Raw genomic sequence first — 26,732 nt, forward strand, 5'->3', positions numbered from 1 at the left:
ACCGGGCCTGTGGAACTGTTAGACGCTGACCCGAGCAAATGCCGTCATGGCTGTAAACTGAATTTTTACGGCTCGAAAATTGCAAAATGACCCAAACACTCTTACGTTCTCTTATGCTTATTCTAGCGTATGTCAGGACATGGCAATAGGCGTGGCCAAACATGAATCCGTTCTCCACTTCGACTCATCCTTCTGTGCTGGTTACATACGGTTGACTGTCACATACACACCACTTCACTACCATGACCTACGTCAACGTTGAAGGGTCACGAGACTACATACAGTGATCAAAAGCGATTAGTTTGACTTTTAAGGGTGAGTAATCTGTTGTACGTTGAGCTTACGTTCTTAGCGGCATCTAACCAGGTTTAGAGCTGGACGAAAATTTCTTCACAGGCAGCACACAACGCGTTATCCGGGATGGAGAGCCATCTACAGATCCTGAAGTATAGTGTGCCCCAGGCGAGCATTAATCACAACATGTAGTACTAGCTGCAATCTCAGACTTTTTACAGATGACTCAGTTAATTATGAACGAATTCACTTGTGATATCCCGTTATGTCTCGGCAAAATATGACCAGCTTCAGGGAACTAGCTCTTAATGTAGAGAAATGTAAAGAACTGACATTGACTACAGGATTAATAAGGCACAGTTCGAGCAAGTCATGACATACAAATACTTGACAACAATCATGTGTAGGTTTATGATCTCGAACGTCCACACAGGCTCAGTTGCCGGTTATAGCAAATGAAAGATTTCGATTCCTTGATAAGACATTCACGAAATGTGGGTTGCTCACAACATACCCCTAGAACCCACACTAGAAAACGCTCAAATATGTCACTCTCTGTTAGATCGGAATGATTAACCGTACACAAAGGAATGTGACATGAAACATGACGAGTGTGATTTAACTCGAAGTAAAGCGGCTTTCAGTGCAGGTACTTGGAATATTTTTCAGCGCTATAGTATCCAGAAATCCTGGATTTAAAATTGTATAGAGGTGCTTTCCACTTCCTTCTATGAATGAAACGGAATGAAATCTTAACACATGGTTCAATAAAAAGTATCCTTTGCTACACATTTCATAGCGTTTCGCGTCTTTGGCATCATATCTGTCACTCTTCTCTAGAATAATATAAAAAAAATTCTGAATGTTGGTGAATGGCAACTTCTACCCTACAGTATCACCATTCTTTGAGAGATAGAGGATGAATGTAATGGATTCATTTTAATTTTTTTTAGGTCAGACTGCAGATACATCAAAGACAAAATACTCTGTGTTATGACAGACATAGGTCGTTCCTCTGTTAACCTGTGACGCTCTTCTAATGTAGTGTGTTGGCTCCTTTGAATAGTATCTAATTTCTTTCACTGTACCACCCACCAATACAAAATTGATCATGTTGCGGCCCATAGCTCTTTTTGCAGCAGGCGCCATGGAGTTGGTCTCCTATGTGCTTCACTGTTTTAGATTGCAACTGCTGAATTTGTACGTGCTCCTTATGAATAGTTCGTATATTGTTATGGGACCTAACATAATATTAACTCTTTGGCGTCCAGTCCTCTTTCGTCTATTTCTCCTGAGAACAACGATAGCCACCTCAGGATTCACTCCAGAACGTTTAATAACCCTCCGCTTCTCGTTAGCAGTTCATTATTTTTGATAATCGTGTCAGGGACAGGAACAGGATGACAGGGTATATGTAAGGCATCACAAAATAACTTCCGTGGTGCTAGAGGAAGTCGAAAATGGAAAAATCTGCAGCGGAGGACAAACATTGGAACACATCCAGCAGATAATTGAGGACCTTGTGTCTCCATGTTCTTCTGCAGCAGGAGCGGCTAAGAATTCGGCACGCGATATATGCCCTGCTCGCGTACCACAGCAGTAGCATCCTCCATATGTCGGTCTCTGACACACACGAAACTTTACAAGGTGAAACAATGGTGAAAATAAAGGTCCACCTTTTTTAGCTTAGGTGCCAACCCTGATTCGTTTCTGAGAAAATGATGATTAGTGTTTTGACGCCAGTTAATCACTCGATTAGGCAATGCCAAAGAAAGTGGGTTCTTTTCAACAGCACAGGTTCGCATTTTTACGCCCCGTATCCAAATCCAGTCTTATATTGTTTTTTATTTATCTTTTGTTGTTGTGAATGTACGTGATATCAGTTTTTATTATGACATCGCGAAATACAATGGAATTATTGACAAAACAAGTAAGTTTTTCAAATCTTATTAAGATAGATTTTATCATCAGAAAACTTATGTCATCAACAGTAATTAAAAACGAAAAACATGTAAATTCTAATACTTCAGTTTTTGCTTTCACTTTTACTTTTTTACTTCAAGATAACCAGTATATTTCCTATGACGACATCTACGACGAAAGCATGCAAAATACAAAAATTCGGAGCGCCACCAGCAAAAGCAACCTTAGCTATCTGGTGATATTTCGGGCAAACCACCATGGATATCTAAACATTTTCTTGGTGTACCATAAGTTGCAGGCACTAGGCCTGCAACAGACGATGGACCAAGGCATGTATTTTAACTGCATCGCTGCTACCTGTCATTCCCCCTTCGTAACATGCGAACGTAATTCTTCATCTGTCGGTAAAAGCATATAGCGCAGCGATGTCACATTGGCGTACACTTTAGCGCAATTACTTTTAACGAACACGACGGTATTCTGATTTTATCGACACGCAACCCATCATGTAAGGAAACTGAAACACTGGAAGTATATGTTTTTAATTTACAATTATTGTTAATAATATAAAGTTGTATAGCCCTAGGTTTTGTGATGGTAAAATCTATTTTTATAAGGTTTGAAATATTTCTTTTGCCATTAATTCCATTTTAATTCAGATTGTCACAAAAAATACTGACATCACATACTTCTACAAACCCACCAGGTTAGCCGAGGGCCGGTGTGCCGACCAACCTGGATGTGGTTTCTAGCCGGTTTTCCAGATCCCCCTAGCTGAATGCCGGGCTGCTCCCCACGCCCCGCCTCAGTTACACGACTCGCCACGTTTGGCACACGTTCGCACTATTTCATGATTTACACTAGACGCAGACAGCTGGGGTACACTGTTTCCGTCCCGGGCGGTTACGGGGTGGCGGCAGGAAGGGTATCCAGCCACCCCTTCAAATTAACATTGCCAAAATCCCATTGTAACCACGCCAACCCTGCGAAAACTGCGGGACAAAGGCGTAAGCAAAAGAAGAAGAAGAAGAAGAAGAAGAAGAAGAATCACATACTTCTACAATAATAGATAAAGAAAATAAAATGGACATAAGACTAGATTTGAACAAGGGTCGCAAATATTCGAACTTTTGGTCTTAACCACTACACTACCGACACATTTCATCAGCTATCTGCTAAAACACTGATAACGTAGCTTCGACATTTTCTCGGAAACTATTGAGTGTTGACACCAGAGTAGAAATGGGTATTCTTTTATTTTGGCTATTCTTTCATCCTACGAAGTCTCACCTGTATCTGTAACTTAAAGACCCAAAACATTGTGACCACTTGCTTAATAGCTTGTTTGTCCGTCTTTGGGACGAAATGCATCACTGATTCTGCGTATCACGGATCCGAGAGTCTGTTGGTAGATTTGTGGACCAATGTGGCATTAGATGTCTACGCACAGGTCATGAAATTCGCGTAAATAACGGACCGCTGCATTGCGTACGTGGTAACGGCGCTCTATAGTGAGCCAGAGTGGTTCCATAGGATTTACATCAGACGCATTTGGTCGCCGAGACATCAACGTAAGCTCACTATAATGTTCCTGAAACTACTGCAGCACGGTTCTGGCTCCGAGTCACGGACACTTATACTGCTGGATGGTGACACCGCGTCGGGGAAGACATCAAGCATGAAGGGATGCAGGTGGTTCGCAGGTGTCAGCATGTCTTCGATTACTACCGCAGGTCCCATGCAAGCGCAGGATGTGGTATCGATAGCAACGATGCCACGGCATAGTTTCTAAGACTGGCCTACCACGAGACACCGACGACAGCGCCCTCTAGCTGGTGCTGTGCTGATCTACCAGCTCCGCTACAGATTCCCCCATTTCATCAGGTGCAGCCAGCCAGGAAACTTCATTTCAGCTTTGCTCTACATACGACGGGTCTAAGACTTCGCATCTGTACAAGTTATGTATTCTTTCTTGGACCAGTAAACCACCTTTACTCACTGAAGTACCAACATAATTTTCCTGCTCCTGCTCCTACCCACGCGCCGGGCGGGATTCAAAACAGGAGAACGTCTCCAGTGGTATAATACTGCCCCACCAGCCATGGCGAACTGCACGTTTCGATACGCCGTTCGCCTCAATGATGGCATGTGTGGAGACGACCATCTAGCAAAAATGTGATTCACCCGAAAAGTAAACTCGTTTCCATTGATCGTCGGTCGAATAATCGTGGTCCCGTGCCCGTTGGGTCAGCTTGTGAACGCGCAGGGAGGGTCTGCTGCGCATTTAGCAATGTACGATGAACGGTGTGCTCCGAAACACCCTTGCGCCCACCAGCATTGTGCTCTTCCTATAGAGACGTCACAGATCACCATCTGTTCTACTTTACAGAGCAGACAAGCCTCTGAACCCCACGTTCTGTGAAGAGTGGTGGACGTCCAACTATTTGGCGCCTAGTGGTAGTTCCACTGTGCTCCTACCTCTTTTCGTAGATGATCACGATAGTAGCACGGGAACATTCCATCTTCATCGTTTTCGAGATGCCCGATTAAGCTGTGCGTAATAATAATAATCAGCATTTTGTCAGAGTCGCTTATCTAAATGGGTTTCCCCGTTTGCAGCCCATATCTTCAGTACGGTGATCCCTGTTCATGCCCCCAACGCAACCAGGCGGCATCCAGCTTCGCAGCGGGCAGTGGTCATAACGTTTTGCCTTATCATTGTACACCGCGCGTAAGGACCACAAATATAAAATACGATAAATTAGAACTCATACGGAGACATATACTCAGTCGTTTTTCCCTCGCTCTGTTTGTGAGAGGAAAGGAAGTAACTACTAGTGGTACAGGGTACCCTCTTAAAAGCGCCGTACGGTGGCTTGCGGTGTGTATGTAGATATAGATGTAGATCAAGTTACAGTATTTAGTTCATCCTGGAGGGAGATTAATAGCGCCAGATGTTATGATCAAGAATAAAGTACAGTTAGCGGATATAAGCCGACCATTGTTCCGTACACTGTGTTATTGTAAATATATGTAAATATAATACATACACACAGCATGGAAGTAGACCTCTTCCTAGTAATCGGATTTGAAGCTCGATGTGAATTACATCAGAAATTTAGAAACAGCGTACGTTTTTATGCAGTGACGCACAAAGCACTGTCGACACGTTTTGTTTTCCCTTCACACAGTATTTAATAATCCTTTGTGAAACAAGCCTCGTCAAATTCCAAATACTGCTTTTAATAATTGGCTTATTATTTAAAATCTGTTACAATAGAGCATTTTTATCTATAGGCAGGGGAGTCTCATTTTCTCAGTAAATAGGCTCGTGTCTTGTACAGTTCTCTTTAGCATCATATTATTCTTTTGATATGCAATGCATGTAACACCCATTTCGCCTACGTTTCCCTCCAGAAGCCTCAAATGTCGACCTGAGGCTCAGTTACAGTGTGACCTCGACTTCTCGTATCTTTTTTTCACGTTTATGAGACAAAATGGCATTTTGATCAGAATTCTACCTTCAAAGAAGTTGAAGAAAGCAAAATAAAATTAATTTTTCTTCTTCTACATTCCTGGTGAATATGCGTGATAAGTGACACTTTCTAAGTACACAAATACGGGGAAATAAAAAGCAGCGTGTCTTTTCTTTGACGACCGAATGCTGATATGTGAGACGTGTAGCCGATGACGGCCGAAGGCGCCGAAGGCAGTAGAAAGAACGGAGCGGTGACACTAATGACGTGTGAAGAAAATTCACTATGTGCTAAATACCTAATTAACGCCACAGCACACCATTCATTCTTACTGCAGTTTTCTTCAGCTACTTAAATATCTGTAAAACAGGGCTGACCATGGGGTGCCAGACTGCACGCGATCTGGATGTGAGGGCCACGTGTGGGCTCAGGCTCGGCTTGTCTCACTTTTGTTCGGTCCTCCTCAGAAGAAATCATCACAGCGTGACATTTAGTTTAGTACTGAAGTGCGGCATTCTTTCGGTCGACACAACTCTCTTCTGTTCGACAGAATCGTGGTTTCATCGCTATTTAGCCATCTCTGTTTGTTCACAGTGTGAAGGAGGTTCATGGGTTCAATGACCGCTTGCACAGAAAGGCGCAGTCTAGTAATCTATCGTCACAAGCCTTTACAAATGAGTGGGAATGACAGAACAGGGGGATGAGTATTCTCAGTAACTATTGCGCATTTGTATAATCGACGGGTAGTGCAAATTTTCTATGAAATGACATTCCAGTATCATGCAGAAGGAATTTAAAGATTCAATTGACAATGAAACAGCAAAAAATTACAACAGTCGACAGCCGGTATTCATTATTTTGTGCATCAAGAAGCACTCTGTGCTAAATTTGTAGGCGTGGAGCAATCGGTGGCACGAGTACTAAAATGTCTGAAGTCGCGCTCTTTATTCCACTGTCAGTTGAAGACTTTATATATAATTGTAAAGTACGTTGGTTAAGTTAGAGGACATGCCTGGAACGATTTTTCTATTTAAAACCCGTTAGTGTCGAATTTGTGAAACAAAAAGGAGTGCAGGAACGAAAATTAGAACATCTAGAAAAGATTGCAGACCCCACAATGTATGTGGATTTGACAACACGCTGCCCATATTAAGACACTGCAAGGAGAGAACCAATTAAGTTCTGATTTGATGGGGATGCATTTAAAAAGAAAATTGCATTGTGTAAGGGAACACTTCTAACATGCAGCACCGTTCACTTGACGAAACGCACTGGCGTTAAGGAAAACGCTAACTTTGAAGAATTCATTATGGCGTTGAAATAAGTGTGAAAATAGTTTTCTAAATGTTTTGAGGACAGCGCCAGTTTTATCTCTGTTTTCGAGCTGTTTTTTGAGACCATTTGCCGTTCCAGTCGTGAGCGCCCCTTTACATGTGGTTCAAATGGTTCAAATGGCTCTGAGCACTATGGGACTTAACATCTATGGTCATCAGTCCCCTAGAACTTAGAACTACTTAAACCTAACTAACCTAAGGACATCACACACATCCATGCCCGAAGCAGGATTCGAACCTGCGACCGTAGCAGTCGCGCGGCTCCGGACTGAGCGCCTAGAACCGCTAGACCACCGCGGCCGGCCTTTACATGTGTAGATGGTACTGATCGATTTGTAGTGTAATTCTCGTTTTAAAGGCAAACCCTTCTACGTTAAAACTATCCAAGACGTCCACATTGTTTTCCTCATGTAGAATATCCAAGTCCCCATAATGAGGTTGCAAAAGTGTTAATATGTTTCGATTAACATACTTGTGTGAAAGACCTTTTTTCGATTATGAAACTGAGTTAGTCACGATTACGTGGCCACCTGAGTACGAAAATCTGTGAAACTGTCTGCGTTTGCCCGTACGTCGACAGTTCGTACCTCATAAAAAATTTTACCTTCAGCACGCATAAATAAATAATTAAATAGTACTGAAAATATATTTCGTTTGTGATCTATGTTGCTGAGGAATATCAAATGCGAAACCGAGTCGTATGTAGCCGAATGAATTGCCATCTAAATACGGTGCTTTCGCAGTTTCCCCCTGATCCCCCTCCTCGCCCTTACAAGCGGAACTCTCGTACATACGTGCATACATATCCATACATACACACAAACATACACATACATTAACACTTGTTCCATAGATTATGAATACGACATTTCGTAACGATGTGGAACGTGTCACTTTAACATAAGTTTTCTTTACACAAAATAATTAATCATTTTTTTTCTGCAGTTAATACTTCATATCTAAAAATTCATCTGTTGAGTAGAGCGAGTTGTCATTCATAAATCATTTTAATTTGCTTTTAAATGTTGGTTGGCTATCTGTCAGACTTTTAATGCTATTTGGCAAATGACAAAAGATTTTTTTGGCGACATGATTCACCCCTTTCTGTGCCAAAGTGAGATTTAATCCAGAATAGTGAAGGTCATCCTTTCTTCTAGTGTTGTAGCTATATAAGTATCTGTTATTTTTTAATGGGGATAGGCTATTAATAACCAGTTTCACAAGTGAATATATGTATTGCGAAGTTACTGTGAATATCCCAAGTTCCTTAAATAAATGTCAGCAAGGTGATCTTGAGAGGGCTCCAGCTATTATTCTGACTACACGCATAAGTCGCTCCCTGATACAGGCGAAGAAGCAGTAAAATAAAAGAATACCTATTTTGGTTTATGTACCAACACTCCACAGGTTCCGAGAAAATGTCGATTAAAATTTCGAAGCGACTTTATGACTGACCTACTCCGCCAGTACCTCGTCTCAGTAGAGCTTTAGTGAAGTTTGGAAGGTAGCAGACGAGATATTGGCGGAACTGGAGCTGCGAGGACGAGTCGTGAGTCGTGCTTGGGTAGCTGAGATGGTAGAGCTTTTGTCCGCGAAAGGCAAAGGTCCTGAGTTTGAGTCTCGGAACGGCACACAGTTTTAATCTACCAGGAAGTTTCAGTTTTAACGTTCAGATGGTTCAAATGGCTTTGAGTACTATGGGACTTAACATCTGAGGTCATCAGTCCCCTAGATCTTAGAACTACTTGAAGCTAACTAACCTAAGGACATCACATACATCCATGCGACGGTAGGGTTTTAACGTTCGTGAAGTCACACTGAACAACTTACAATTACAAGAGACAAGAATTGTTTGTCATTAATTCTAACTCACGAAAAATCTTTTCTAAGGCATTATTATGACTTACGTGAAATAAACGAAAGCTGGTAAAAAGCAACTGGACTACAGGGTGGTCATAAATAAACCTTCAATACTTGAGACAATGTAGTCTGGAAGCTGTAAAGAGTATCGGTACCCAATTTTGTAGAAATGATGTTCAGATTGTGCGCTGCAGGATTTTTGTTGTTAGCAGAGTTACTGTCATGACTTACCGGTAGGCACCAGTACTAGCTCGGTGACGTAGGTTTGAAACACATTCATCAGTGCTCATCGTGAGTATTGACGCATAAAAGGAATACGGAGAGGTTCTCTTTTCGCAGTGGGATTGAGGAACATGATTCGGAAGTTGGAATTAATTGGCGATTTGGGAGTTGCTCCTGGGAGAGACCGACGGTCAAATGCGTCACAAACTGTTGAAGTTATTGTTGCCTTGGCTCAGAATGCTGGATGCAATGTGCTACCTCCAAGCAGAGCATGAGCTATATCACCATATTAACATTCCATGGTCCACCGTTCGAAAAGTGCTGCGAACAGTTGTGAAATGGCGTCTCTGGTGAGGATCCAGGCAGTCGCGGATGCAGGTGGTCATCACATTGAGCAACCTAGAACAACATGGTACGCAATTCACAAATGTTACCCTTTCATGTAGAAAATTAAAATGTCATTCTGTCAATAGTTTATTCGTCGTTTCTCTTCGGCATGTCCTTACAAAAGTTTCCATAAAATTCCATTGTCCTACGATCGCTCGTTTTTCATGGGCCCCTCTCAAGTATTGAAGTTTAGTTATAACCACCCCGTATTTTAGCGATAAACGTCTGCATTAACACGTATTTGTCTTAAAATATAAACGATTTAAAGCGACGCTCAGTTTTTCTTCGGTGACAATTACTTCCTTGGAGCAGGTGCTTTGCGCGAAAGATAGCGTGCCCGATAAGCAGCGCCTGGAAAGAATCTCTGTTACTGGATTTAGTTACTAGAGCCGGCCTCCTGCAGAGAAGCGCGTGCCTTGGAAGCATATGAATGGTCCCTAGGCTCCATGAATAATAAAAGACGGCCCAGATTACTTGCGCGCTAGGCATCCTTTAGGGAGAACAACGGAAACACGAGGAACATATCCTTCGTTTTCCTGCAAGAGCCTAGGACGGTTGCAGTGGGGTTTAAAATTTCTTCTCGTCTGATTTGATTTGGAAAGAGCAAGATGAATAGAAAAATGTAGGATTCTAATTAAGAATGACACAGCGGTTCCTTAGTGAACCTGGAGTGATTTATTAGCACAAAGTGCTAAGTGAGAAAGATTGATTGTGAAGCTAAAGGTTTTGCCAGAGTTTATTAATGATTAGCAATCTTGAGTCGCAAGTGTGAGTTTTACTTCTTGCTATACGTGTACCTACCACAGATCAAAAAACGGTGCGAGTACGAGTCTGATGTCCGGGTTGCATACTTCACAAATCGCGGGCGCCGCTGTTAATCGGTGCTAACGGGCTTCCTTTGTTCCTGCTGTAGTGAGCGAGAACTGTGGCGTTTCGGTTGCTTCATAGCCGTGGACTCGTACTCCCTTGCCGAAGCGTGCACTAGTGTGAGGCTAGTCGTGACTTCTTTTAGTACTGAAGCTGAATACGCGATCTTTCTGCTGAGAAGGCTAAATGAATGGCATTCGGGAGCATAATGCCTTTAACGAAGCTGTGTTTTGTGAGACTGTGAAGAGTGCAAGACGAAAATTGACACAAAGTACGCAAATGAAATGTCTTCCATTAGAGGAGGAGTGGTATCTGGTATCAGTTTCACGCTATAGTCAACGCTTCAGACGAAAAACATAAAAATTTCGTTCAGTGCAGACAAAATGGTTCTATTCTCGTTTGTTCCGCCTCCAGCATGAGAAAATATATGTACTCGACCAAATGAAAACTGGGCACAGAGTAACGTCACTGACATATCCCTGCGACAAAAAAGCGTTCTATTTCTGTATTCAAATGGTCATGGCAATTTGAGTTTATGGGCTAATAGCGAGGTGTTTAGCTTATCATTCATTTCTGTGATTTATTTTAATAATTAATCACCAGTGAGAGATTGCACGTCATCCTCATGTCCTGTTTTTTGGTCCTGTTGCTACAAACTCGGGAACGCCTTCAAAGAGTGTATATGTGAACGTAACTTTTAAACATTCTCTGAATAGATATATTAAATTTACAGCGTTCTTCCAAAAAATCTTGTATTTATAAATGTATGTGAGAACAGAACAATATTCACTGCTAACCAATCAGTCGTTATAATTGTATATAGCTTGCTTCCGTCGTTTAGATAGCTCGGACATTTTTGTAACATTTTATCTTTCACTTGAGAATGGCTCTAAACCCGAAATCATTGTTGTGTCATACGAATGAATAATAATTGACAGTTTAATGGTGAAAATTTGTTTTGGAAAAATTTGGAAATTTGTGGTAAGGTCTTATGGGACCATCTTACGCACTACTAAATCTAACTTAAACTAACTAACGTTAAGTCAACACACACACCCATGACCGAAGGAGGACACGAAACTCCGACGGAGGGAGCCGCACGGACCGTGACAAGACGCCTCAGACCGCGTGGCTACCCCACGAAGCCGAAATTTCTTTTAAAACGGTTGCATTTGTAGTGGGAATGCCGCGAGTCCGTGATTATACTTGCGAACTCGTGTAGTCGCTCTCCTTTATGAGCGCGTCGAGTACACTTCTAACCGATAGCAGAATCACGTGATGACTGGGCTGTGGAAGAGACTCACATTTCGAGTTTACGGGCACATGGAGACAGCCAGTTCGGAGAACATCTCTAGTACTAACCTACGTGTTAGAAGTACGTTGATGATATGACTCTACCAATTGCACGCAGTGTTCTTACAACCGTAGTTTTATGTAACATTTTTTTGGAGTGTTTAAAACCTTTCTTTCTTTTAGATATGACGAGGAAAATATGGGGACCTTTGTTGGAGAATGACATCTGCACCACTGAAATTTATCAGTAAATGAAGCAGCCTACTATCGTCCAGAAATTAAAAAGTAGGAGACTGCAATGGCCTAGGCATGTGGCTAGAACGGACACCAAAAGACTTCCTAAGAAGGCATCTGAGGGCACTCTCCAAGCAACAAGACTCCTGGTCTGACCTCCACACAGTGGAAAGATGACATAGAGATTGACGTCGCAGCATTAGGAATACCCGCAGGTTGGAGAGGGACAGCGAGAGATAGGAGATGGAAGCAGATCGCTGGCGTAGCGCGTGGCCTACATGCCCTATGATCGCTGAAAAGAAGAAAAGAAGAAGAAGAAGAAGAAGCAGGTGTGATGACAGCTAAATAACCGAAACGGTTAAGAAAAAAAAATCAATAAAATTGCGACTGTAGACATTTCATCGCCTTGTATTAAAAAAAAAATGTCCAAATGTATGTGAAATCTTATGGGACTTAACTGCTAAGGTTATCAGTCCATAAGCTTACAAACCTCCGCCGGGACCAGCCGCACAGTCCATGACTGCAGCGCCTTAGACGCCTTGTATTTTAAACCATATTCGCTTCTCCCACTAACAATACATAAAGATTTCTTTATTAATAACAATGAATTGAACGATATGTTATACAACATTGGAGAGGTGTGATGAGTGTAGACAAAATGATAACAGCAATCAATAGGATTACAATCAAAGTTTTGACGAAAGTAATATTATTCTTCAAATTATTGCCTGTAATTAGGTTAAATTACTGTAAGTATAAGTGTATGATAATACTAGTACATTCCGAAGCTGTCAGCACCTGAAACATTGTGTTTTAATGTTTCCCATTACGTTAATTTTCGAATTATTATAGGAAGAAGGGACTTGCTTCGGCATAACAATGGGTTCTCTGGCGCGCATCCTCGAAACTCCAGTTGCCTTCTCGTGTTTCAAGAGTCCCTTAAATCGGCATACGGTGGTGTATAGGGTGTCCCAGGAGGAATGGTCAATATTTAAGGATATGACAGGAACAATTATTCAAATCAAAAAACTCTTGTAAACATATTTCTAAATTGCATACCTTCTACATCTGCATCGATACTCTGCAAATCACATTTAAGTGCCTGGCAGCGGGTTCATCGAAACACCTAAACAATTATCTATTATTCCAATCTCGTATAGCGCGCGGAAAGAAGGAACACCTATATCTTTCCGTATGAGCCCTGATCTCCCTTATTTTATCGTGGTGATCGTTTCTCCCTCTGTAGGTCGGTGTCAGCAAAATATTTTCGCATTCGAAGGAGAAAGTTGGTGATTGAAATTTCGCGAGAAGATTCCATCGCAACGATAAACGCCTTTCTTTTAATGATGTCCAGCCCAAGTTTTGCATCATTTCTGTGACACTCTCTCCCATATTTCGCGATAATACAAAACATGCTGCCCTTCTTTGAACTGTTTCCATGTACTCCGTCAGTCCTATGTGGTAAGGATCCCACACTGCGCAGCAGTATTCTAAAAGAGGACGGACAAGCGTAGTGTAGGCAGTCTCCTTAGCACATCTATTACATTTTCTAAGTGTCCTGCCAATAAAACTCAGTCTTTGGTTAGCCTTCCCCCCACAACATTTTCTGTGTGTTCCTTCCAATTTGAGTTGCTCGTAATTGTAATTCCTAGGTATTTATTTGAATTTACGGCTTTTAGATTAGACTGATTTATCGTGTGACCCAAGTTTCACGAATTCCTTTTAGCACTCATGTGGATGACCTCACACTTTTCGTTATTTAGGGTCAACTGCCTATTTTCGCACCTTTCAGATATCTTTTCTAAATAGTTTTGCAGTTTGTTTTGATCTTCTGATGACTTTATTAGTCGATAAACGACAGCGTCATCTGCATACAATCTACGACGGCTGCTTAGGTTGTCTCCAAATCGTTTATATGGATAAGGAAAAGCAAAGGGCCTATAACACTTTTAACGCCAGAAATCACTTCTGTTTTACTCGATGACATTTCGTCAATAGCTTAAGAGCTATTAGCACTTGGTCAGTAGAAGACATATGCTATACAGTAGCGAAGGTGAACAAATGCTCATTGCTCTTAAGGTATGCACCTTAGAGCCCATGTTTACTCTTCTTTTTGCTTCGAATGATGATTCCTGTCAATTCACTTTTATTGACCATGATCCTGGGACACCTTATATCGCGAGAGAATTCCTCTAGCCATCGTCAGTGATACTTAGAGTTACACGCAAAGCTACACTATGTGATCACAAGTATCCGAACACACCCAAAAACATACGTTTTCCATATTAGGTGCATTGTGCTGCCACCTACTGCCAGGTACTCCATATCAGCGACCTCAGTAGTCATTAGACATCGTGAGAGAGCAGAATGGGGCGCTCCGCGGAACTCATGGACTTCGAACGTGGTCAGGTGACTGGTGTCACTTGTTCATACAATTTAAACTTTCACGGCCGGTATTGTCTTCACTTAAAACTTCCGGGCTGATAGGTCGTGGTCGAAGTATAAAACTGTCTCCTAACGTTTCGTCTCCGACTGCGGGAGACATCTTCGGAGGTAAAGCGGCGAACTGCGAAGAGGACTCGAGGAGGCGCTGATTATATAGGCAGTACAGAGGGCGCCACTGTCGATCACGTGGCGTCGGCTATGAGATTGTCTCTGGTAATGCCAACATTCTCGATTGAAAGTAATCGATCGTCACGCTTGCGGTGCAACGCTGACATCCAAATTTTATCCAGTTTAACACCTTCGTCTTTCCTGTTAAAATTATTACGATGTTTATCAATCTCGATAGCCTCTCTATACAAGCGTGCATAATAATACGAGGTTTTTGATATGACGCTCGTCTCGCTGAATTTTATTTCATGATCACCTTCCTGGTAAACATGTTCCGCTACGGCCGATTTATCCGTGTGACCTAGGCGGCAATTCCTCTTATGTTCGACAAGACGGGTGTTCACACTTCTCTTTGTAGTACCGATGTAAACCTGTCCACAACTACAAGGAATTTTATATACCCCCCGTGTAGCCAAAGGGTGCCGTGCATCTTTTGCCGACCTTAAAAATTCTTTTATTTTCCTAGTAGGTCTGAAAATAGTTTCCACCCCATACTTGCCTAAAATTTTCCCAATGCGATCTGTGACCTTGCTAATGAACGGAAGAAAAACTTTGCCCATGGACGACTGTTGTTCGTCGTTACTCCTGATTCTCTGCCTAGAGCGAAGTGCTCGATCTATATCCTTGCTAGAAAAGCGATTCTTCACGAAAGCTGACCGTAGATGTTCAATCTCATCTTTTAAATAAACAGGTTCACAAAGTTTGTGCGCCCTGTCTACCAATGTTTTCATTACACCTCGTTTTTGTCTAGGGTGGTGGTTTGAATCTTTGTGTAGATAACGATCAGTATGTGTGGGCTTTCTATACACCTTATGGCTCAACGTTCCGTCCGGTCGTTTAATCACAGACACATCCAGGAAGTTCAATTGCCCATTCCTTTCTGTCTCCATAGTGAACTGGATTTTCGGATTAATGCTGTTTAAATGTGTCAGGAAGGCATCCAAATCCTCTGCTCCGTGTGTCCATACTACGAACGTGTCATCGACATAGCGATACCATCTGGCTGGTCTCTTACTGGCCGTCTGCAACGCCCGTTGTTCAAAAGTCTCCATAAATAAGTTAGCCACAGCAGGACTGAGAGGACTGCCCATAGCCACCCCGTCAATCTGTTCATAAAAGTCACTATTGTATTGAAAGTAGGTTGTGGTGAGGCAGTGCCGGAGTAATGCCACAATATCGATGGGAAAAATATCCGCTATGCATAAGATAGCTTCGTTTAACGGAATCATGGTAAATAACGACACAACGTCAAAACTGACGAGGATATCATCCGGGCCCACGCTCGTTTCCTTTAACTTGTCAATGAAGTGAGCTGAATTTTTAATATGACTGTCCGTCCTACCAACATAAGGCTGCAGCATTGAGGCAAGGATGGAAACGGCTAGGATTTTACGCACATGTAAGCCACCTAAAAGTAATTTGTCGCAGGCTCAAAGGAAGGCGCTGAGGGATATAAATGGAGATAAAAACATTATTGTTCTTAATGCAGATAAGGGTAATGCCACCGTCATACTGAACAGTGAGGACTATCATGGAAAAATCAATGATATTTTGGTTCCCTCCAATTACAAAAAGCTCCAGAAAGATCCGACTATGAAGATTTTAAGAATGACAAATCGACTGGTGAAAGCGTCTTCATTTGGCTCCGACGATAAGAAGCTGCTGTGTAAAACAGAAGCGTACCCACCTAGACTTTATGGCTTACCCAAAGTTCATAAACCTGGGATTCCGTTGAGGCCAATTGTCAGTGCTATAGGCGGACCAACACACGAGTTAGCTAGACACCTTGCCTCAATGCTGCAGCCTTATGTTGGTAGGACGGACAGTCATATTAAAAATTCAGCTCACTTCATTGACAAGTTAAAGGAAACGAGCGTGGGCCCGGATGATATCCTCGTCAGTTTTGACGTTGTGTCGTTATTTACCATGATTCCGGTAAACGAAGCTATCTTATGCATAGCGGATATTTTTCCCACCGATATTGTGGCATTATTCCGACACTGCCTCACCACAACCTACTTTCAATACAATAGTGACTTTTATGAACAGATTGACGGGGTGGCTATGGGCAGTCCTCTCAGTCCTGCTGTGGCTAACTTATTTATGGAGACTTTTGAACAACGGGCGTTGCAGACGGCCAGTAAGAGACCAGCCAGATGGTATCGCTATGTCGATGACACGTTCGTAGTATGGACACACGGAGCAGAGGATTTGGATGCCTTCCTGACACATTTAAACAGCATTAATCCGAAAATCCAGTTCACTATGGAGACAGAAAGGAATGGGCAATTGAACTTCCTGGATGTGTCTGTGATTAAACGACCGGACGGAACGTTGAGCCATAAGGTGTATAGAAAGCCCACACATACTGATCGTTATCTACACAAAGATTCAAACCACCACCCTAGACAAAAACGAGGTGTAATGAAAACATTGGTAGACAGGGCGCACAAACTTTGTGAACCTGTTTATTTAAAAGATGAGATTGAACATCTACGGTCAGCTTTCGTGAAGAATCGCTTTTCTAGCAAGGATATAGATCGAGCACTTCGCTCTAGGCAGAGAATCAGGAGTAACGACGAACAACAGTCGTCCATGGGCAAAGTTTTTCTTCCGTTCATTAGCAAGGTCACAGATCGCATTGGGAAAATTTTAGGCAAGTATGGGGTGGAAACTATTTTCAGACCTACTAGGAAAATAAAAGAATTTTTAAGGTCGGCAAAAGATGCACGGCACCCTTTGGCTACACGGGGGGTATATAAAATTCCTTGTAGTTGTGGACAGGTTTACATCGGTACTACAAAGAGAAGTGTGAACACCCGTCTTGTCGAACATAAGAGGAATTGCCGCCTAGGTCACACGGATAAATCGGCCGTAGCGGAACATGTTTACCAGGAAGGTGATCATGAAATAAAATTCAGCGAGACGAGCGTCATATCAAAAACCTCGTATTATTATGCACGCTTGTATAGAGAGGCTATCGAGATTGATAAACATCGTAATAATTTTAACAGGAAAGACGAAGGTGTTAAACTGGATAAAATTTGGATGTCAGCGTTGCACCGCAAGCGTGACGATCGATTACTTTCAATCGAGAATGTTGGCATTACCAGAGACAATCTCATAGCCGACGCCACGTGATCGACAGTGGCGCCCTCTGTACTGCCTATATAATCAGCGCCTCCTCGAGTCCTCTTCGCAGTTCGCCGCTTTACCTCCGAAGATGTCTCCCGCAGTCGGAGACGAAACGTTAGGAGACAGTTTTATACTTCGACCACGGCCTATCAGCCCGGAAGTTTTAAGTGAAGGTGGTGTCACTTGTGTCATGCGTCTGTACGCGAGATATCCGCACTCCTAAACATCCCTAGGTCCATTGTTTCTGTTGTGATAGTGAAGTGGAAACGCGAAGGGACACGTACAGGACAAAAGCGTACAGCCCGACATCGTCTGTTGACTGACAGAGACCGCCGACAGCTGAAGGGGGTCGTAATGTGTAATAGGAAACATCTATCCAGAACATCACACAGGAATTCCAAACTGCATCAGGATCCACTGCAAGTACTATGACAGGCGGGAGGTGAGAAACCTTGGATTTCATGGTGGAGCGGCTGCTCATAAGCCACACATCACGACAGTAAATGGCAAACGGCGCCTCTCTTGGTGTAAGGAGAGTTAGCATTGGACGATTTAACAGTGGAAAAACGTTGTGAGGAGTGAAGAATCACGGCGCACAATGTGGCCATCCGATGACAGGGTGTGGGTGTGGCGAATGCCCAGTGAACGTCATCTGCCAGCATGTGTAGTGCCAACACTAAAACCGGAGGCGGTGGTGTTATGTTGTTGTCGTGTTTTCCATGGCGGGGGCTTGCACCCCTTGTTGTTTTGCGTGGCACTATCACAGCACAGGCCCACATTGTTGTTTCAAGCACTTCTTGCTACCCACTGGTGAGGAGCAATTCGGGGATGGCGATTGCATCTTTCTACACGTTCGAGGACCTGCCCATAATGCACGGTCTGTGTCGAAGTGGTTGCATGACAATAACATCCCTGTAATTTACTGGCTTGCACAGAGTCCTGACCTGAATCCTACAGAACACCTTTGGGATGTTTTGGAACGCCGACTTCGTGTCAGGCCTCACCGACCGACATCGCTACCTCTCTTCAGTGCAGCACACTGAAGAATGGGCTGACATTCCCAGTACCTGACTGAACGTATGCCTGCGAGAGTGGAAGCTGTCATCAAGACTAAGGGTGGGCCAACACCATACTGAATTTCAGCATTACCGATGAAGGGCGCCACGAACTTGTAAGTCATTTTCAACCAGGTCTCAGGACACTTTTGATCACATAGTGTATGTTATGACTGAACAGGAAGAGCTTGCATGCACTTTATTGTCAATTTGGAAAGCTTTCATTGATAAATGCGCTGCGCTTCTAGATTAGTTACTTTACCTCAAGAGTGGCTCTACAATAATCTTAAAATAAGAGGTAGAATAATTTAGTATTAGTATTACAAACGCACCTGATTTTTGTACAGAACACGAAATCAGAGTTATTTACCATTACACTGTGCTTAAATTTTACTGAGGACTGAGGCTCTTCCGCTAGGATTTTAAGTGTAATACGCCAGTGCAACATTTGATGTGAACTGTAGAAGCAATACGTCGCTTTTCTCCTAAACTATTGATCATGTAGCGGGTCAGTCAGGTGCAAACAGTTCAGAGTATAAGGAGTTTCACTTCTAAAGAGAACTTGTATGTACACACGTGTCCAGAAGTATATCATTTTACACTTTAACAGTACATAAAACTAAGTCTACTTATGCAAAATAGATTCTGTCCATTCATGCAAAACGTCCTTACATTACTTTTCTTTCCCAAACGTATTTGGGCAAATTTGTGCCATCGTCATGTGTTTTTTATCTTATTGACGATTTAATTACTATCTGGTTAAGCTATATGGGTACTTCACTAACTGGTCAGAAGTTTATCTTAGTCTGTATCGTTGTCCCACTCCTCATGCACATGTTTTTCTCCTGCATATGGTGGCGCAAATCACTGAAAATGCTGTTTTTATGAACAACACTCACAAGTTTAACCACATCACTTCAACATAAAATGTTTATCTTACCAGAAAAATAATATAAGAACACTGGGTAGTTAGCATAATCAGAACGCAATTCTCACACTCTGGTTTGCAAACACGCCTGCTGATAGAGCATAAAAATCAAAGAACGATAATATAAGTCTCGTTTCAAATTTGTAAAGCTTGTAAGGTGTCAGAAAAAATGAAGGTCAATTTCGCACCTTACATAAGAGTTTTATACATCGTAATGGGAAGGTGAATATGACACCTAAGTTACTTTGGGGGTAATGAGCAGATTTGCCTTTAAGTATGTAATGCAAAAGGGATGACACTCAATCGACGGCATTAACACACTGCTTCTATATAATGCATGTCAATCAGCAGAGGGTGAAACAAGCAGCGTGAGGAAACGTTTTGTCTGGAAGCAGGCGTGGGCGGAAGCAGAGGCCGCACCACGGGAGGCACCACGAAAAGCTCTTAGCGGGTGTCTCGTGGTGGAAGTCAGTGACTGGACAGGTGGCGCATACTGGAAAGCAAGTAACGGGCCACCAGAAGTAGGACAGAAATAAGCTTTAGAAAACTGCGTTTCGGAATTCCAAATGGATATGAACAAACCCAGTGATGCCATTGATCACGTGAATAGTGAGTGGTACACATGTGATGTAGGCATGTAACTTTTAGGCATCTGGAGTGGGCACAAAACGTCCGTTTGGCGGAAACGAAGTAGGAAGGAGTAAAGTGCCGAGATTTTGACGCAAGCCCTTGCTATTGGCAGAGAGATTTCCACAAAAATAAGAGGAACACTCCTATTGGTCGAAAAAAAGCCGTGACGTGGAGAATGAAAGAACCCAGGTGGGGTGACAGTTCGGCAACGAGGAAGACAAGAGCGACATTTCCAGGGACTCTTCTCTGAACTGGCGTCAAGTGCAGAGTGAAGTGTATAACATTCTGTATGACACAGTGGAGAAATCTGTGTGGACACTGTGTTCACTGTGGCTAACATTCAGCTAGATATTAGCTGTAGCATCGTTGAGCTCCAACTGTGGAAAAACGAACCAGCCAGTTAGTTAATTGTTCTTGCGAAGAGTGAGAGCTCATTTTAATATGCACGCTGCTCCAGCCATGCACGTGCATATCGCCATATTCCAAGACGAGGGATGAGTACATGTTTTCTCGCATAACGAGAAACATAGGGAGAGTTTCTGCTGGAAAAATCAGCAAAGGTTTAATTAGCTCTTTATAGGAATTTCAGATGATGAGAGAAGCCATGCAGACAACAGCTCATCACAGCTAAGATAAATACCACAAGCAGAGGCATAAACTATTGGTTCACCAGCTTGCATCCACTGTAAACTCGAGTGACCTAGGGTAATCTTTTGCTCAACTTGTCACAAAACTAACCATCCTTTGTAGACTTGATTGTCATCCTAAACAGTACCAAACTTTGAACAGGAATTGGATGATTTATTGTAGTACTGGCCAACATCATGACGTAGTCATAAGAATAATTTTGTAAAGAAACTTCTAGTTAAAATTTACCATTTTTGTGTTTAGGATTATTTCACTTTCTGAGGACGAGGTGCGTTTGTTTGACAACTGTCGTAACATTGTCACATTGTAAACTGTGTAAATGTGTGTATTTCTGTGATAAGATTGTAAAATTAAACCAAAAAATACTTACAGCGTACACAGTCGTTGTTCTGACCTCAAAACTTTACAAGCTCTAGTTACAAATAGAAACAATTAATATTTAATTGTAAAGAATCATTGTTTTGTTTTCATCTAGACTGATGTATTGGAAGTTTATGCCAGATAGGGCAACTGTAGTTATTACTAAATAAGCATTTAGAATAACTTGGTTTACGAGGCGCAATGCCTGTAATATTATTAAGAAACATTTATTCTGTTTGGTCCTTAGTAAAGTTATTTATAGAATGAAATGACTTGAATATGTACTCATTTTATTTTCAGTCAATTTGAGCTGAATGCAGTTTTTTTTTTTTATGAGCGAAGCTGCGATAATCCCTTATCCCTTGGGTCACATTTTCTCTTGAATTATTTCCTTGGCGACGTCTGAGCAGCGGAACACTTTTATTGCAGTCAGATATTAAATTAAACCTTCACTTATGCTTTCAGGCTGGAAAAAGTAACTTTCCAACAAGATTTTTAATTTGCCTCCGTAATGCGGTTGTTTAGCTCAACCAGACTGTAAGTACGAACTTACACTTTTGCTGAACTAACGCTCAGGGTTGAAGAATATCAGATACCTGTTAGATAAAAGATAGGGAACCGCCAGAAACCTTGTGCTAATACTGAAGTTTCTTTTTTAGTTAACTAAAAAAATTACTTGATATAACGATTAGCTCGTTCTCTCTGTCGGTCAAAATCTAGTGACGCACATTGAGGCATCCTTTTTTAACCAGAGAGAATGCTGACCTGATGTCCACGGCGGGGTAATGGGAGACACAGCAGAAGCTCGGATAGGACGCGTCACGAAATCCACATATGCACTTCTCTAAAGGAGCCATCCGGAATTTGCCGTAAAATATTTTAGGGAACTTACTTAGTCCTTCCAGCAAATGCTTTACCTGCTACAGACCGCATTCGTGAGCATCATATTTCCGCCTACTCCAAAACTGGATGAGCGTGTATATTGCATCGCTCCTGAGATAGCTGCAAAATGCATCCTGTCCATATTCGCATGATAAACTGGAACGACGTTTCGTACAATAAGTACTGCAATCAGAATCGTCGCCTCATTGAGACCCCCTCTACACCTACACACACACACACACACACACACACACACACACACACACACACACACACACACACACTAGGAGGATGCTAAATCAAGAATTTTTAAGAGAGTAGTACAAAGCTTCAGGCCTATGAAAATTCTTAGTGGGCGGAAATCTAACTTTTAATGCCTCTCTGAGCAATGTATTGCCCAAAGAAGGAATAAAAAGAAACTTACATCGTATGTATCACTTTAAAATTTAATTTACGCTTGACATTCATGACACATTATCATTTCTAATACAGGTTAATTGTAAGAAAAGTGAGCATCATTCTGAGAGTTCTCGATAATAAAACCTCAGTTTAAAGGAAACTATCACATAATTAACTTTAAAGATATTTATACAACACTGAATCAAAATTTCTGTTCTGATGAATGCCAAGATTACTCTGTATGTTTACAAATGGAAGATACAGCAGTAGGCATTAGCAACTGAAAATTACATCCTTTGATTAAGCAGCAGTAGCTTAGATTTTAAGTGAAATCAACGTGTGTTTTTTTTCTGAGCGTTTGGTTACACAGGAGGACAGTGACTGACGTACGCCTTTGTTGGGAATATGCAATATTTCAAGATATTTTTAGATGAAAATATGAATTGAGGATATAACGTATGACGGGAGCAATTTTGGAAGAAATTCAAAATGAAAGAAAAGAGATACTACCTTAAGGCTTCGGAAATTAAATTTGTTCGAGATTGTCACATATTGTGATTTTTCGGCTAAATAAAGTAATAGAAGATTTTTGGAAAATGGAAGTGCCTAATAAAAACAGCTAACGCTCAAAGTCAAATATATCACTTTCTATAGCGTAGGGAGACTGAAGAAAATTGAAGATAGTTTACAAAAGTACTCTATATGATCTGTGAAAGGAGAAAATTCGTGAATAAAGGGTAAAATAAATATTTGTAAGTATTGAAGCTGCAGGGATGAAGATGAAACACAATTTCACTGAAGTAAAAAGAAACTGTGACGATATAAGATAAGCGGATAGGAAGCCAGTGTCAAATCTAGAGAAAAAGAGCTGGTAGATGGAAGGTAAACATCGAAAGACTATTTCAGAGGGAAACACTCTCCAGCACCCGAATAGCGTACCGGGAGAAAAAGGGAACACAAAGAGAAAGAGAGAGAGAGAGAGAGAGAGAGAGTGAGTTATACACTCGGAGTTCGGCAGTCACTGAAAGTATGCTAAAATGACGTTCGAAGTCTGTGATGCACGAAATGATGTAACATCACATTACGAGAAAAGCATTATCGGCACTCTACGGTTGGAGAACAAGTAAGAGGAGACTCGTCGCATCCTTTCTTTGCCAGCCATGATTCTTAATCGTTGCAAAATCCGGCAGTTTAGTAATTAAGATTAAATAATTGGCTTAGTTGAAGGATGGGGTAAGAAATATACGCAAAAGCGGAGAAAGCTTTCTGCGGTGCAAAAATCTTAAACCCCACCTCTACCTCTCTCTCTCTCTCTCTCTCTCTCTCTCTCTCTCTCTCTCACACACACACACACACACACACATACACACTCAGTCCAGAATTTGGCATAATTTTGCTACTGTGCTGTTTTGCCGTGTTGTATAACAAGGAAGTACTCCACGTTAATCTACGTAGAAAGAGGCCAACACCTGAGGCCAAATTTACTTGAACAGTGCGTTTGGAGCACGTATTGTCTATTTGATGGAGACAAGATTTCGAGAGATACGAGTAGACAGAAGTTTTAGAAACTAGAAGGAAAGACGTGAGATGCGGAAATACCAAGGAATGGAGATATACGCTTGAAATTCTCTGGAGCCATAGATACTGCCACAACCAATAGCTCAGTAGGCAGTTCAGACATCTCTAAAAAGGGTAATCACACAATTTGCAGAGAAAAACATAGGTACAAGGAAGGTAACTGTGAAGAAGCTATGGATAACAGAAGGAGGTACAAAAATGTTCCGGGAAAGTCAAGAAAACAGTAATAAAAGCCAGTTAGGAATGAAATAAATAGGAAGTGCAGGGACGCTAAGACGAAATAGCTAAATGAAAAATGTGAAGAAATCGAAAATGAAATGATTGTCGGAGGAGCTAACACAGCACACAAAAAAGTCAAAACAACCTTCGATGAAATTAAAACCAAGCCCGGTAACATTAAGTGTGCAATGGGAATTCCACTGCTAAATGTAGAGGAGAGAGTGGATAGGTGGAGAGAGTACATTAGGAGTCTTATGAGGGGTGGGACGTGTCTGATGACGTGATGGAAGTAGAAACAGGAGGCTATATGGAAGATAGAGGGATCTACTATTAAAGTCAGAATGTAAGAGAGATCTGGAAAACTTAACAACAAATAAAGCAGAAGAGGTAGGTACCATTCCATCGCAATTTCTAAAATCATTGGGGGAAGTGACAACAAAACGAATATTCAAGTTGGTTTGTAGAATGTATGAGACTAGTGACTTCCGGAAAAACATCATCCACACAATTCCCAAGACTGCAAGAGCCGACAAATGCGAGAATTATCATACAATCAAATTAACAGCTCATCCATCCGAACTGCTGACAAGAATAGGAAACAGAAAAATTGAAAAGAAATTTAAGGATCAATTAGATGATGATAAGTTTGGCTTTAGGAAAGGCAAAGGTACCAGAGAGGTAGTTATGACGTTTCAGTTGAAAATAGATACCTGTTTCAAAGTTTTACTGACCCTCAGAGTAGTCACCAGCATTGTGAATAACCCGTTGCCAGCGATGTGGAAGTCATGGGATACTCTTAGCAGTGCCTGTTGCGTTGACAGTTTGAGCGGCGCGGTCTATTGCCCGACAAATTTGTAGCGTTTCTGAAGAGAATGCCGTGAAGTGTTTCCTTCAGTTTAGAAATCGAGCTGAACTCACGAGGGCTTAAGTCAGGTGAGTGCAGTAGGTGGTGCAGTATTCAGCAGCCCCATCAGTCAAACAAATCAATAACTGCTTGCATTGTACGTGCTTGAGCATTGTCCTGCAAAATGATGGTCAGATCCTGGAAAAAGTGTCGTCACGTCTGTCTCTATGCTGTTCATTTTTGGAACACAACCTCCTCGCTCCGTCCGTCATGGATTGTTTCGCTGCTTAGGTAGGAGAAGAACTTAACTTCATCCACTTCGTGATCACCAACTATACTGTTAAGTTTGTCGTTGTTCTCATTTCTACTACTTCTCCGTACTTTCATCAATATTTGATTTACTCTTAATCCACTTTCTACACACATTAGGCCATTCCACTCAACACAGCCTGTAATTCTTCTTCACTTTCACTGAGGATAGCAATGTCATCAGCGAATCTTATCAATGCTATCCTTTCACCTTGTATTTTAATCCTACTCTTGGAGCCGGCCGGTGTGGCCGAGCGGTTCTAGGTGCTTCAGTCTGGAACCGCGCGACCGCTACGGTCGCAGGTTCGAATCCTGCCTTGGGCATGGATGTTTGTGATTTCCTTAGGTTAGTTAGGTTTAAGTAGTTCTAAGTTATAGGGGCTGATGACCTCAGACGTTAAGTCCCATAGTGCTCAGAGCCATTTTGTAGACTGTAAAAACTGTAGAGGAAGCCAGAGATTAGAATACATCTAGCAAATGTAGTAACAAATATCTTTTCTCCCCAGTTCGGAAGCGTTGGCGACAAACGATACAGACAAGAAGATAATGGAAGCTTCAGAAGATTGCTGAATGTCATAATCATACATCAGATAACTAATGAGAAGGTACTGAATCGAATTAGGAAAAAGAGAGATTTATGGCTCATACTATAAAAGAAGTAATCGGTTGACAGAGCACGTCCTGTAGCATCAAGAAATTGCTAATTTGGTAACGAAAGAAACTTTACATTACAAAAATTAGAGAGAGACAGCAAGGACTGACAACAGTGGGTAGACTGCAGTAGTTATGCAGAGAAATGTATGGGCTGAAAACAACAACAACCACCTCTTCATTAATTTAGCATCATCCTGTAGCACATTTCACAAGCTTCTAGTCTTCTCTGTACTGTTTATCGTCCACGTTGGATTTCCGTATAAAGCTACATTCCAGACAAAAGCTTTCAGAGAAGGAGTTTCCCAATGGTTTATATTAGATGTTATCACATTTCTCTTTTGCAAGAAAACTTAATTTCCATTGCTAGCCTACATTTTACTTCTTCTGTAGTTGTGCCTTCGTCTGTTATTTCGCTATCCAAGTAGCAAACATTGTATACTACTTTCATGGTCTTATTGCCAAATAGTAAATCCCTCATCATAACCTTACAAGATTCGAAAATTTTCTTTTACTTTTAATCGTGTTTCTTTGCAACCTCTTTTTAAGACGTTCAACTGTTCTACCAAGCCCTTTGCCTTCTGTGACAGA

General features: G+C 41.8%; 1 protein-coding gene across 4 annotated transcripts in view; it reads right to left on the reverse strand.

The window, feature by feature from the left end:
* The window catches only part of LOC126236895 (schwannomin-interacting protein 1 homolog), an 816,191-nt gene that overhangs the window by 621,962 nt on the left and 167,497 nt on the right, over positions 1-26,732 (reverse strand). The gene's annotated exons all lie outside the window — the stretch shown is intronic.

This window comes from Schistocerca nitens, chromosome 2 (genome assembly GCF_023898315.1).
Source record: "Schistocerca nitens isolate TAMUIC-IGC-003100 chromosome 2, iqSchNite1.1, whole genome shotgun sequence".
Classification (NCBI taxonomy): domain Eukaryota; kingdom Metazoa; phylum Arthropoda; class Insecta; order Orthoptera; family Acrididae; genus Schistocerca; species Schistocerca nitens.